At 44.7% G+C, this 13,183-nt stretch overlaps 1 long non-coding RNA gene across 3 annotated transcripts in view; it reads left to right on the top strand.

Moving 5' to 3' along the window:
* The window catches only part of LOC112835981 (uncharacterized), an 80,844-nt gene that overhangs the window by 12,903 nt on the left and 54,758 nt on the right, over positions 1–13,183 (top strand). For all 3 annotated transcript variants that reach the window (XR_003211353.2, XR_012377920.1, XR_012377921.1), the window contains exons 3-4: positions 1,208–1,449; positions 1,958–2,076. This is a non-coding gene — a long non-coding RNA (uncharacterized lncRNA). The remainder of the gene's footprint in view (positions 1–1,207; positions 1,450–1,957; positions 2,077–13,183) is intronic.

Consider the following 13,183-nt stretch of genomic DNA (forward strand, 5'->3'; position numbering starts at 1 on the left):
CCTGAAATTCAAGCAATTCACCTTTCTGTAGGGGGAGGTTCTGCTGCTGTTGTTATTTATTTTCCTTCTAATTTTAATTGGTTTGGGATATATATATATGCACCTTTTTTCCCCCAAGTGTTTCTCAGTGGAATGTAGGTACAAGAAATTCCTCATGGGAAATGATGTTGTTGCATGGGCTTGGGCATCTGGGAGGTCAAGTGAGAGTCCAGAGAAAGCAACGACCCTTTGGCAAACAACAAGAATAGCAGAGCCAGTGTTGTCTGCTATGTGGCATTGAGTTACTGATTTCTTCTTAATATGCCCTGATGAGGAGGTGGATTAAGTTATTTGAGGACAAGGAAGAATGGACTCGATCAGCTCTTCTTTCATTTTGAAACATTTATTTTATATGTTTCATTGTAAAAACATGCACAATTATTTTTAGAAGATAGCAAAACACAGAAAAAAAATGGAAGGAAGAAAAGTAGACCCTCATAATCCTATGAATAGTTCTGGGGGTATTCATTTCCAGTCTTTTAAATTCTTTTCTATACATAATTGGAAATGCAAATAAATAAACAAACAGAAGATACCCATATAAATAAGGGTGAGAGCAAAGTCAGAAATTCAAGTGGATTTAGAAGACAAGACACGGTCATCCCTTCCTCTAAAGAGTAGGGGTAATCATGATGTCATGGGGCAGGTGGTGGTGAGAGCAGAGAGTAGGTCAGTACCTGGTAGAGGACAACATTCACTACTGATCACAATGCATGAAACAAACATCAGTCTGGAGCTTGGTAAGTGCCAGGCATGATTCTAATCACCTTCTCTCTATTAACTCACTTAAACTTCCCAACAACCCTGCCACTAAGGTGTTATTATTATCCTCATTGACACTGGAGGGTATGTTAGGTAACTTGCCCAAGGCGGGAGCTGGGATTCAAATGCACGAAATCTGTTTACAGTGTCCTTGCTCTTAAAAGCTATGCAATTATTTTATTATTTTCTTTATTATAATTATGAATCTGGACTCCCCACAGGACTCCCAACACCTTGACCATTAAAAGGAGCCCATTTGGCACAGCCGTGGAGAATTCACCACACTTGCAATCATTTATTGACTTAAAAGCATGTTCCTTTGAAACTGAAATCTGAGTGTCATTCATCACTATTCACTGGTGTTATAGCCTGTCAGTACCTTTTCTTCTTTCCACTTTTCTTTCAGAACACAATAAATTATATTCAAATGGAAGTCATGGAGGAAACTTCCCTTTCCTTCCTCATCCACAAAGCTGATCAATGGGCGCTAAAGCCCCGGGGAAGCAGCATCTGTTGTAACTCAAGGATTCCCCACTCGAGTCGAGGATGAAATTAACAGACGTGGAGCAGTTTGCAGCTCAACATTTGTTCAAGTCTGACACATGCACACATCATTAGCAACTATATTTGAGGAGCAAGATCAAGGAGGTGAGGAGGAGAGTGGAACTGATTAAAGGGATATTCAAGAAAGAGGAAATTCAGAGCATTTAGGTAAAGCTTCATAGCTAAAATAAATGAACTGGAGAGCAGAGCAAACAGTCAGGGACACTGGATAATTTCGCCTCTGCAATGTCCCAAACAAAGTCATTTCATGCAGTGAATTCCCCAGAGTGGCCGCCCCTCTTACCTCAGCTCCATGGGCTGTCTCTCCATTAAAATTCGAGGGCAAAGATTTTGCTGGTCCTGTTCACTTCTGTAATCTGGACTCATAGTAGATAAAATTAAATATTCATGGAATAAGTTAATGTGTACTTGCTCAAAGCTTGCCTTGACCTGAGCTAAGCAAGTAAGGTCTGAGATGTTCAGCAGGAATCAAAAGCAATATGCATGCTGAAAGAATGGCATCTTCTAACTAAAACCGGTGGTTAATTATAGTGTACAGAATTAGTGGTGAAATCTTATTGGAATGCCTCTCATGTGCTCACTGTTACTCTAGGCCACGGCAGAGATACAATAGAAGCACAATCACAAGGAACAGTGAACGTTTGCCGAGGGCTTAATTTGGCCAGGCATATGCCAACGTGTCGAATTCTCACAGCACCACCTGCAGGGCAGGTAGGTAGGTTTAAAGGTGATCATCTCCATCAGGCAATTTTGTGATGTGCCCAGGGTCCTACAGAGAGTAAATGGTGGGGCTGGGAGTCCCTCTGCTATGCACTTCACAGCCAGTCTCTGTGGTCCTTTAGGAATTTGCCCTTAATCTGAGGACACAAAAGGGACACATATGAACAATTAAGTCTTTTTTTAAAAAAGATTTATTTATTTTAGAGAGAGAGAGCGAGAGCATTGAGGGGGAGGGGCAGCGGGAGAGGGAGAGAAAGAATCTCAAGCTGACTTTCAGCTGAGTGCAGAGCCCAACACAAGGCTCGATCCCACAACCCTGAGATCATGACCTGAGCTGAAATCAAGAGTCCGACACTCCACTAACTGAGCCACCCCAGGCACCTCTGAAGGATTAAGTCTTAAACTTCTGTGGCCCTGACAATAAAAAGCAGAGGAGTCAGTGTGGACTTCGACACAGAGCTCCTGGAAGGAGGCTGTCCTGAATCTGTCTTTCATTTTTCATCATAGGTTTGTTTGTACACCCCTCTCTCCCTCCCCCATCTACTCCTCCACTCCTCCTCCCTCCCACCCACCTTGCAAACAGTTACTGAACTCCAGCTATGCTGAAGTGGATTTTGTGCTGACGTCGTCGTATTTTAGCCACGTGTGCTTCTCGGCTTGAGAGGACCAAGGTTAAACCACACACACACTCCGGCAAAGGGGCTCCCCCAGGAAGGACAGTTAGGTGCTGTCTGTCAAAACTGAGAATGCTTACACCCTTGACTAGCGATCTGACCTGCTAGAATGTAGCCACGGGGACATGCCCCATGCCAGTTAGTCTCCGCAGTGCTGTTTGTGATGACCAAGGATTAGAAATAGCTGAATGTTCATCAAAAAGGAACTGCTTTAAAAAAAAAAAAAAGCTGATTGTACTCCCACAGAGATTACGAAGCAGCTAGAAAGAGGAGTGAAGAGGAGGGATGAGTATATCTTTAAGACATTTAAGTGAAAAAAGCAAGGAGCATATGTATAGTAAGTAGGCGACCATTTGGGTAAAAGGTGGGAAATATAAACATTCTTGGTAAGACAGCTATAAAATATCTCTGGAAGGATACACCAGACACTGATGACATCTGTGGGTTTCAGGGGAGGGAGGAGGGAGTTGAATGGCAAGAGGAGCGGGAGGGATTTTTATGAAATACCCTTTTGTAAGTGTTGAATTTTGAACCTGGTACATGTATTATCTATAGTCCCCTCCAAAAATTAAAAAAACAAAACAAAACAACAACTCATGTACACAGACCAAGTACTAGTGGTATATCTATGAGTCCTGGAGTTTTAATTTTGGTCCCCAAATCTCTCTAGGCTCTCAGAAGGGAATCCTTCATGCCAGGATGGGTTGGCATCTGGCATTCTCACTGTCTGACTCATACCTGAAGTGCTGTGACATTTGGTGTCTGTCCTTAGCTGGACCAGATACCATCCCCAAGGTCCCCTTCCTTAGCGAGGGAGCTTCTCCCCTGACCTGGTGTTTGTAGTTTGGAAGAAGGTGGTCATGGAGAAAGTGACATCTGTGCAGAACTTGAAGTAGGTGAAGGAATGAGCCCTGAGGGCATCCAGGAGAAGGGAATTCCAGAAATACAGAACAGCAAGTTCAAAGAATCTGAGGCAGAAAGAGTACCTGGCCTCGTGGCAGATGTGCCAAGGAAGGAGTACATAAAAGGCAGAGAAGAGACCAAAACAAAGGAGTAGTCTGCAGTTTGTGTGGGGGTGAGGGCGGTGTGGGTCGTAGAGGGCCTCCCACCCTTTCCTTGAGATTCCACATCCAGACATCTGCTCTATTTGTTGACTCTGATCTCACGTCCCAGGTCTACGAACTGGCCTGTTCCTGGGTCCCTGACACCAAGTTCCTGCCCTGCACTCAGATTTGCTGTTGGTGCCCTGGCCCCAAGCCTTGTCTCTGTAACTAGCTCCATGGCCCAGTCTCTCCCAGCTGCCACCAAGGAACGGGGACCTGAATTCCCGTCTGAGCTGGAGAGTGCTGACATTTCAGTCCATGCAGGGACCACAGGCATATGAGGGGGAGAGACAGGAGCAAGGAATCTATCTTTCCTGTGTTCACTGGTCTTCCTGGTACTTCAAAAATGGCACACCTTTTCCTCAGGTGCCTTTGAGCTTGTGAGTCCTCATCCCCAAACACTCTTCCCCTATTTTGTATGACTAACTTGCTCTCTTGTTTCACTCAGAAAATGAGTGGTCCTCAAATGTCCTCCTCGGAGAGGCCTTCCCTGACCTCCTCTGCCACCATAAGATGGCTGCCTCCTCTGTCCCTCTATCTCCTTACCCAAATGAATGTCTTCACCACATATATGGATGTGTTTATTCTCTATCTCTCCCTTGTTGAATATGAGCTTGAGGAGAGTAAGGACTTTATCTAGAATCCCAACAACGGCAGGTGGTTGGGCCTCCTGGAACTTGTCTTGGTGAGTGAGTCTGGTTCCAGATTTTGGTCCCTCCAAGTCATCTGAGTTCCCCTGGAGAACCGGACTCTGCCTGTGGTGGGATGGAGAGTCCTAGGAATTAGGAGGAGAAGCATGATTGAATAGAATGGCATTATGTACAGGCACTGTGCATGGTGTCAGGAACACCATGCCCTGCCTGTTCCCCATCCTGAAGCAGAGGGTTGCAGAGGCAGGGGCAGCATTCACCAACATTTTACAGGGAAAAAAATATAGGGTTCTTTTACTTATTACTCAGAGTTGTATTTCTTTTGGTCTTATTGGAGCTTGAAGATGAGCGTAAAGCACTCATAATTTTAAGGTTCACAATTGTTGTAAGGTGGCAATCCACTTTTGCTCTTACTGATTCTTCATTCTTTTTTTTTTTTTAAAGATTTTATTTATTTATTTGACAGAGAGAGAGATAGCAAGAGCAGGAACATAAGCAGGGGGAGTGGGAGAGGGAGAAGCAGGCTTCCCGCTAAGGAGGGAGCCCGATGCGGGGCTCGATCCCAGGACTCTGGGACCATGACCTGAGCTGAAGGCAGACACTTAACAACTGAGCCACCCAGGCGGCCCTGATTCTTCATTCTTGAGAAGCAGCTTTGACACCAGTAGACTGGGTTTCAAATTCTGGCTCTGACACATGGTGACTTTGGGCAAATTAAACTTTTCTGAGCCCATTTCCTCACCTAACACAGGGTAGGGGGAGTGAGAATGGGGACAATATTTACATCCCACCATTGGCAGGTTGTAAAACATGGAGTATAGTCTTTGATGCATAGTCAATGCTTAATTAATGTTCAATCATTTCCTCCTTCCTCAGCCCTTCTCCACATCAGCCACCATGAAAGTTCTTTTCTTTTTTTTTTAGGATTTTTATTTGTTTATTTGAGAGAGAGAGAATGAGAGATAGAGAGCGCGAGAGAGAAGAGGGTCAGAGGGAGAAGCAGACTCCCCGCCGAGCAGGGAGCCCGATGCAGGACTCGATCCCGGGACTCCAGGATCATGACCTGAGCCAAAGGCAGTCGCTTAACCAACTGAGCCACCCAGGCGCCCATGAAAGTTCTTTTCCATGTACTCAGTAGTCCAAGAGATTAATACTTGCCTGTAAGCTCTGAGGACTGAGAAGAAGCAGCACATGATCTTTGAGTTCATCATTCATTATGCCCTTTGATGTTCAATGTCCTGGTCCCAGGTCTGACATCTATAAGAGCTGATCAGGTAAAAAAAATTTTTTGATGGTGGGGTCAGTCTACATTAAAGTCATATTTTCACAAATGCACAGGTATGTTAGGGTATAGGCTTAGCTGATAAAACAAAATACCGCCAAATACAGTAGCTTAAGTATGATGGGAGCTTGTGTCTTTCTTATACAATAATTTGGAAATAGGTGGTAAGTTTAGGGTTAGTGGCTCTGAGCTAGGAAGACATCCAGAAACCCAGGTTCCATCTCTCTCATTGCTCTGCTATACCCTCAGGTGGTATTTTGTCCGCGTGATGAAAGCTAGAGCAACACCACTCTATCCACATTCCAGTCCAAAGGGAGGAGGAGGAAGAGGGGGTCAGGAACTGTCATTTCCTTTTAGGGAAGTTGCTAATTCCGTTGGCACAAACTTAATCATATGGCCATGCCTGGCCTCGAGGGTGCTTAGGAGATTTTATTTCTCCCTCTGTGGGTATAGGCTCTGCTAATACTTGGTAACTGGGGGTCTATTGCTAAAAGGAACAAGAAGAAAGTGGATATGGGGGGGACAGTAATATCCTCAACACTCCTGGTGTGAAGGGAACCAGGTGAGAGTGTGTCTGACTGGCTTGGGGTGAGTCCATGCCCACCGAAGAGCAGCTGCTGACAGGTGCTAGAGCTTCCTTCTTACCTGCAGATAGTGGACATTTATTTATTTATTTATAAATTTTATTTATTTATAAATTTATTTATTTATAAATTTTATTTATTTATAAATTTATTCATTTATAAATTTTATTTATTTATAAATTTATTTATTTATTTTTGTTTTTATTTAATTCTAATTTTTTTAACTTCTTTTTGTAGATAGTGGCTTTTAAGTAAATGGTGAGTATACATCTTCCCCTGCCCGTTAAAAAAAATGGATATCCAACAAAACCAAAGGTAGGCAAGTTCATGCCCATAACTGTATTTTTAATGGTTTCATACCATCCGGATCAGTCCTGGCTGTTTTCGAACTCAACCGAAGGGTTTTTGTTGTTGTTGTTGTTGTTGTTGTTTTGAAACTCAGAGCCAAGGTTTTACTTCAGCTCCTAGGAGTTTGGTGCCCCGTGATAATCATTAGGGTCAGCGCAGAAACTGAGAGCTGGTGTGGCCCACGGTCATGCAGGAAGCTGGGTGGTCACGGGCATAGCATCTCAACTGGAGTGTCGGGACTTGGGACTTATAACTTCACTTACCTCAGCATCCGTGCTTTGGTTTCTGTTTCTGTTAACAAGGGCCAGAAGAAGCAGCATGCCGTAGTATTTTGGGGAGAGAATCACTCTGAACAATGATTGTTAAGCTCTCTGCCAATGTCAGCTGCAGCTGCATGCTCACAGATCTGCCCCTAGGATCTTCAGACTGAGCTCCAACAGACTCAGAGCCTGGTCACATTAGCTCACCTTTGTATTGTCATTTTAGAACAATTTGATATCCCCTTCTGTCTTCTGGTCCTCTCGTTTGGGGTGGATTGATAGTCTGTTATTGTTGTTATTACTAGTTTACAGATGAAGAAACTGAGATGCAAAGAGATTAGGGGTATTATTCAAAGATCCCAAGCTGATGTGTGGTTCTCTATTGTCTCTACTTCCTGCAGTATTAAATGAGATCGATTTAAAAAGTTATTACATCAGGACATGCTTGTTATATGAATGGGTAAGCATTGGTAAAAAGTATGATCATATCAGAAAATGTTAGACTGTCACAGAAAAGAGAACTTTTGTAGGCAGTTCAACAAACTTTCTATCTACCTCTGCTTTGTACACCAGCCTAGGGATGGCATTGGCACTATAGAACAGTGTTCTCTGGGCAGATTTTCACATTTATTGTCCACTCTCTAGTTTATAGAGCAGATTCGCACATATCAACAGGCCTGTAAGCCAAGTAAGGATGGGATCTGAGTCTTAAATCTTTTTGTAGTCACTGTGGTGTCCTGCACAGAGTAGGTGCCTTCTAAATTTCTATGGGATGAATACTCTTGTTTGGTCCTTGGACAGATCAGGAGGGTAAAGACAGATGGTTTCCCCATGGAATAGGCCTGGACACTGAGGCTTAGGGAGGTCGGGTGGCAGGCTGCCTATCATAGAGCTCAGGGGCAGTGCAGTAGGGAGTAGGCCAGTGGTTTCCGAGTTTCCTGCCCCAGTGATCCTGACATTGTCGTCCCACACCCTGCTCGGCCGTTTAGCTACTTTATCTCTGAATCCAAAGCACGCACTCCTAGGCACTCCAGAGGTCCATGTAAGTATCGTTTTTCTCTCTAAAGAAGCCTAAATCTTCTTTCTTCAGGGAATAAATTCAGAGCTTGAGACAATTGGTCTGGTTCTTGCTCTCTTTCAGTAAACGTGAAAATGCATCCTTTAAAAATTGCAGTTCCTGCTCTTGAAAATACAAGTGTGTTTTCTTCCCCTGCATCCTGGCTACAGAGAATTTGGTCACAGGTCTACTTTATCACTTGATTTTTCTGAAAAATGAATAGGACTGGAAAAACTTCCTTCAGGGTCCTCAGTGGCCTAACCTTGTCCTTTCTCCACAAATTCTAACTCTCTCTCTCTCTGTCCACAGTTGGACTGAGGTCAGTTCTAAACTTCTCAGGAGACAACATCCTGTTCTGATTCCCATTGACCCTGAGATTTTCTACAACACTCTTTCCCCCTCGAACCTGATCCTCTTGTTTTTCAATTCCCTTTTTGATCAATGGTACCATTTGTAAGTAAGAAATCTGAAGAATTACCCCCTCCCTCTGCCTCCCATGGTGGGTAGACTGTAAAATGATCCCCAATGATCCTCCCCTCCTGATGTTCCCACTCTGGTGTAATGCCCTTCTTTGAGTGTGGGCAGGATTTGTGATTTGCTTCTAACTCATGGAAGATAGCAAAGGTGATGGAATGTCACTTCTGTGATTGATGTACGTATGACTGTGACTTCAGTCTTCCTACAAGACTTTCTTTCCCTTACTGACTTAGACAAAGCAAGCTGTCATGGCAGGGAGGCCCAAATGGTGAGATGCTGAGCGCAGTCTCTGACTAGAAGCTGGCAAGGAATTGAGGTCCTCCGTGCAATTGAATTCTGATAATCAATAATCGTATGAGCTTGGAAGTGGATGCTTCTCCAGTTGAGCCTTCAGATGAGATCCCAGGCCTGGCTGATAAGCTGAGAGCTCTTGAATCTCTATGTTTTTGTACACTCCCTCTGCCTCTGCTTTGTGTCAGGCTTCATTTGGATAAAACAATTACCCCCTGTATCAGTCAGGGTCCCAGCAGGGAGCCAGAAGGTACTCTCAAAGGATTTAACTGAAGGGTGATGTGGACAGGGCTAAGGGCACCCAAGGACTGGTAGCAGCAGGAAAGCATTATCATCCCAGGCCTAGAATGGCAAGAGGAATGAACGGTGATGCCAGAGTTTGATGAGAGCTGGAATAGAGAAAGGAGTTGTCTGGCCAGAACTGTGGCTTTAGGTAGAGAAAGAATACAACTGCTGCCTGGACTATGGAAGAAAAAGGGAGGACAGGTAAATAAGTGCCCTAACCTCTGTCTTCTTTTGTCCTCCGATCCCTGGCCATGTCTCCCATTGGGCAAACTCATCCAGAAGCCAGATTAGTCTTCCCCTGCCCTTGGACTGAGATTTACACCATGGTCTCCCCTGGCTCTAGGTCTTCCCACTTGGACTGGAATTACACTATTGGCTTTCTTGGGTCTTCTGCTTGCAGATAGGGCAGAGCATGGGACTTCCCAGTCTCCATAATTGTGTAAGCCACTTCCGCATAAGAAATCAATGTCCTTCTCTCTCTGTATCTATCTGTATCTGTATCATATCTATCTATATCTGGGAGACCTAGCATTGGTGACTTGGTCCCTGTATATATGTTTGCTTTGACCACCTCCTTTTTCTGGCAAGAGCAGACATTTTGGATTATTTACCTTTTTATCCCCAAGGTCCGGCACAAATAAAAGCTCAGTAAACATAGGTTTGAATGAGATTTCCCTTACTATCTCACGTCTTATCTCGGATTTCTCTCAAAGCAGACCCTGAGACAAGACATGGGCATAGGTATTTATTTTATTTGGGAGATGATCCCAGGAAGCAAAGTGAAGGAGTAGAGAAAGTAAGAGAGTGAAGAGAGAAAAGCCAATGAATTGCTGCTGTGGGCAGTGCACCCAATCCCACTGAGAGTCCCTGAGAAAGCACATGGAGCTGTCACAGGGCCATCTATCACAATACAGGGAGGTAGGGGCAAATCCACCAACTGCTGCTTCCTGTTGCTTGAAGGTTGTCTCCCAGAGGAGTTAATTTGCCCATGCTTCTGAGTTGTTCTTGGCATCAGAGCAAGCCCCGTGGAGTGAGAAAGCCCCCAGGTAGAGCAGCAAAGAGTGGCAGGCACCTGAGGTGGGAAGCTGTCACAGGCTGAATGAAGCTGTCTCCCCAGCTGCAGGTGACTGCAGGTGGTGTGGGATGCAGTGCAGGATGTGGTGGGGGTGGGCCTGCAGTGGGTTCCACTGCACCCAGCCTCCTGGATTGGAGACAAAGGGAGCCTGAAATCATTGTTTCCCATTTATAAACACCTGCTCCTTTGTCAGTCTGCTTCTTTAAAGCAGGCTCGGGAAATATTTTTGGAAGGTTACAAGGGAAGTCAGTATTTTCAGTCATTAGTTTTAGTAATTATTAATGCTACTTCCTCTTTAAAAGAGTTCTGATTTGGACAATAAATTAATTGGTCATCCTACCCTTAGAAAATAGCCATGACAGCACCCACCCTCACTACTGTCATGAAGAGCACGTGGACTCTGCGTCCACCTCTGTCCCAAGCCAAGGCTCAGGACAATGTCCAGGACTGTGGTATGCTAGGAGCTCCTCTCTTCCCTGTTTGTGTAGGGGAGCTGGACATTTAGAGAGCCAGGGTAGGGGGGCTCTCTCTTTCCACTCAAGGGTCTACAGCCTGCCTCCCTCCCTGCCCTTGAAGAATGTTTGATTTGTCCATTTGTCTGGCTTTCAGTTCATCCTCACTTCCTGGTTGCACTCCAAATTCCTCTGGACTAGAGGCCACCCCTGATTTCCACTCAGCTGGGATCTTGACCTTCTCATCTTCCAGCCCCCTTTTCCTAGGGCTGGACCCAGCTTCCTGATCCTTTCTGACCTATGCCAGTCATCACAGCCTCAAAATTTTCCCCTCCCCACATGTTTGGCTTAGACCTTGAGTGCCAGAACTACACTGGACTTGAGTTCACTATGGCCCCTGGCCTTGGAGCTGAGCGGCTGAACCTCCTCTGGAAAGCTTTGCCCTCTATTGTCCCAGCTAGTTTTCTCTCATTTCCATTTGAGCAGTCCTGGAATTTCCAACATACTCTGTGATCAAGACTATCTGGATTATAACAAGTTTTGGCACAGAGTATGCTGAAACAAATGAGAAAAAATCGAAGAGCTAGAAATGGTGAGTTCCATAAGATTCATTCATGTGTTCATTCATGCATAAATTTACTCAAATATTACTGAACTATCTGGCAACACAGTTCTAGACTCACAGTAGGTACCTAGTATTTGTGGGATTGCCCAGACAGGGGCAGGTACAGAAGTATGTCCCCCAGGGCCTCTGAAAACCAGGTGGGGGAGACTGGGAGTACTCAACCCTAATTTCTCTCCCACTCAACTCTAGGTGCAGAGTCCCCTCATGGCTCAGGATAGATGGAGTTTGGTCCAGGAAAGTACATTATAGTGTTAGTGTCTCAGCTATACGACCCTAGGAATAATAGTAATGTTGAGATCTTTGTTGCTCTGGGTTTGAGTTTCCATGAATCAGGTAATCCTGCTCCTTATTTCTTTCTGCTCCTTATTACCCTTCCCCTGACTTGCTCCATGTCTGGCTGTTCACAGAAAGGCCATGTTCAGCTCTGCTCTAAGCTTTATAGGGCCAGGCTTCTGGAGGTGATTCTGCAATGACCCAGTGGGCAGTGGGACCAGGCGGTAAGTTTGATTCTGAGGTGCAGTATTAGGAAGCCCAAGTTCTCCCTCATCCACTATATTGCAATATAGAACATTTTGATCTCTACTTTCCAAATACCCATGTCTCTCTTCCAATTAGTTCTCTGTACTGATGGGAAGCAGTGATGAAAGTCATTGGGCATCATCAAAACCCATTACATAGTTCTAATTCACAGGGTTGGTGTGAGAATTAAATGCATCTTTAGGATAGGGCCTGGCACTTAGCTATTGTTATTGTTAGTAGTAATAATAGTAACAGTAACCTGATTCCTCACCACACCTAGTTGAGAAAAAAAAAAGGAACACTATTAAGTATGTAGTCAAGCATGGGCAAATAATGTTTTGGACAAGGGAAAAAATGGGCAGAAATGCATATAGCAAAGTGGGGATTGGGAGAAGAAAAGTGGGTGCTGTGGGATGAGTCACACCCCAATCTAGACAGGCCCAGACAGCTTCTCTGAAAGCAGGCTCAGAACTGACCTCTGAGTGGAGCCTGGGCAGCCTCGGAACATTCTACCATTTCCATGGGCAGGAGTGCCACACCCACTGTCATCAGAAAGACTAGCAGCGAGGAGCAGCTCAGTTTCTTGCCTTTGTGCCATTTCTTTTTTTTTTTTTTTAAGATTTTATTTATTTGAGAGAGAGAATGAGCAGAGGGAGGGGCAGAGGGAGAGGGAGAGAGAATCTCATGCAGACTTCCCACTGAGCGCAGAGCCAGAGGCGGGGCTGATCCCATACCCCTGAGATCATGACCTGAGCCGCGATCCAGAGTCCCATGCTTAACCTACTGAGTCACCCTGGCGCCATGCCTTTATTCCATTTCTTGATCGAGGGTGGTGGGGGGGATGGAGAGCAGGAGAATGCAGACCAGGGACATCAGACCTAAGTCCAGGCCACCTGCGCCTGACTGGGAGGGCCATCAAAGCATATTCCTTCATTTGCTCAAAGTCCTGCTGATGGAGCAGGTTAGTCTATTCTCATTACTTATAATTAAATTATTGATTGAGTAGCTACCACATATCTACCTCAGCTCACTCTTTTTAATTTGGGTGTTAACTTGCCCAGGGAATACCTCTTAAGGAAGATGCCAATAACTCCTTCACAGCTTGTTTAGGATCCTTTTCATTTTCTTCTAAGTCATTTTAAAATGCAACAGTTGGGAAAGCTATCAAGCATTTTAAATTATTATTGGGTGTTTCTTACAACTTGCCTGAGGTGGCAACATTTATGGGGATCTCCCTAACTTCCAGTGGCTCTCCAAATGCACCCTAGGACTGTCATTTTCATTTTGACAAAACTCAGAGAAAAATATTGATCCTAAGGCGGGTACAAATGGTGGAGAGATAGCTACTATGAAAATGTAGATGTTCCATTTTACATTATTAATGAAGACAGCTAAAGAGCCATGCTGGCAGCAAAC

The sequence above is a fragment of the Callorhinus ursinus genome, unplaced genomic scaffold (genome assembly GCF_003265705.2).
Source record: "Callorhinus ursinus isolate GAN/ISIS: 27379988/994484 unplaced genomic scaffold, GSC_fseal_2.0 scaffold4, whole genome shotgun sequence".
Taxonomy (NCBI): Eukaryota; Metazoa; Chordata; class Mammalia; order Carnivora; family Otariidae; genus Callorhinus; species Callorhinus ursinus.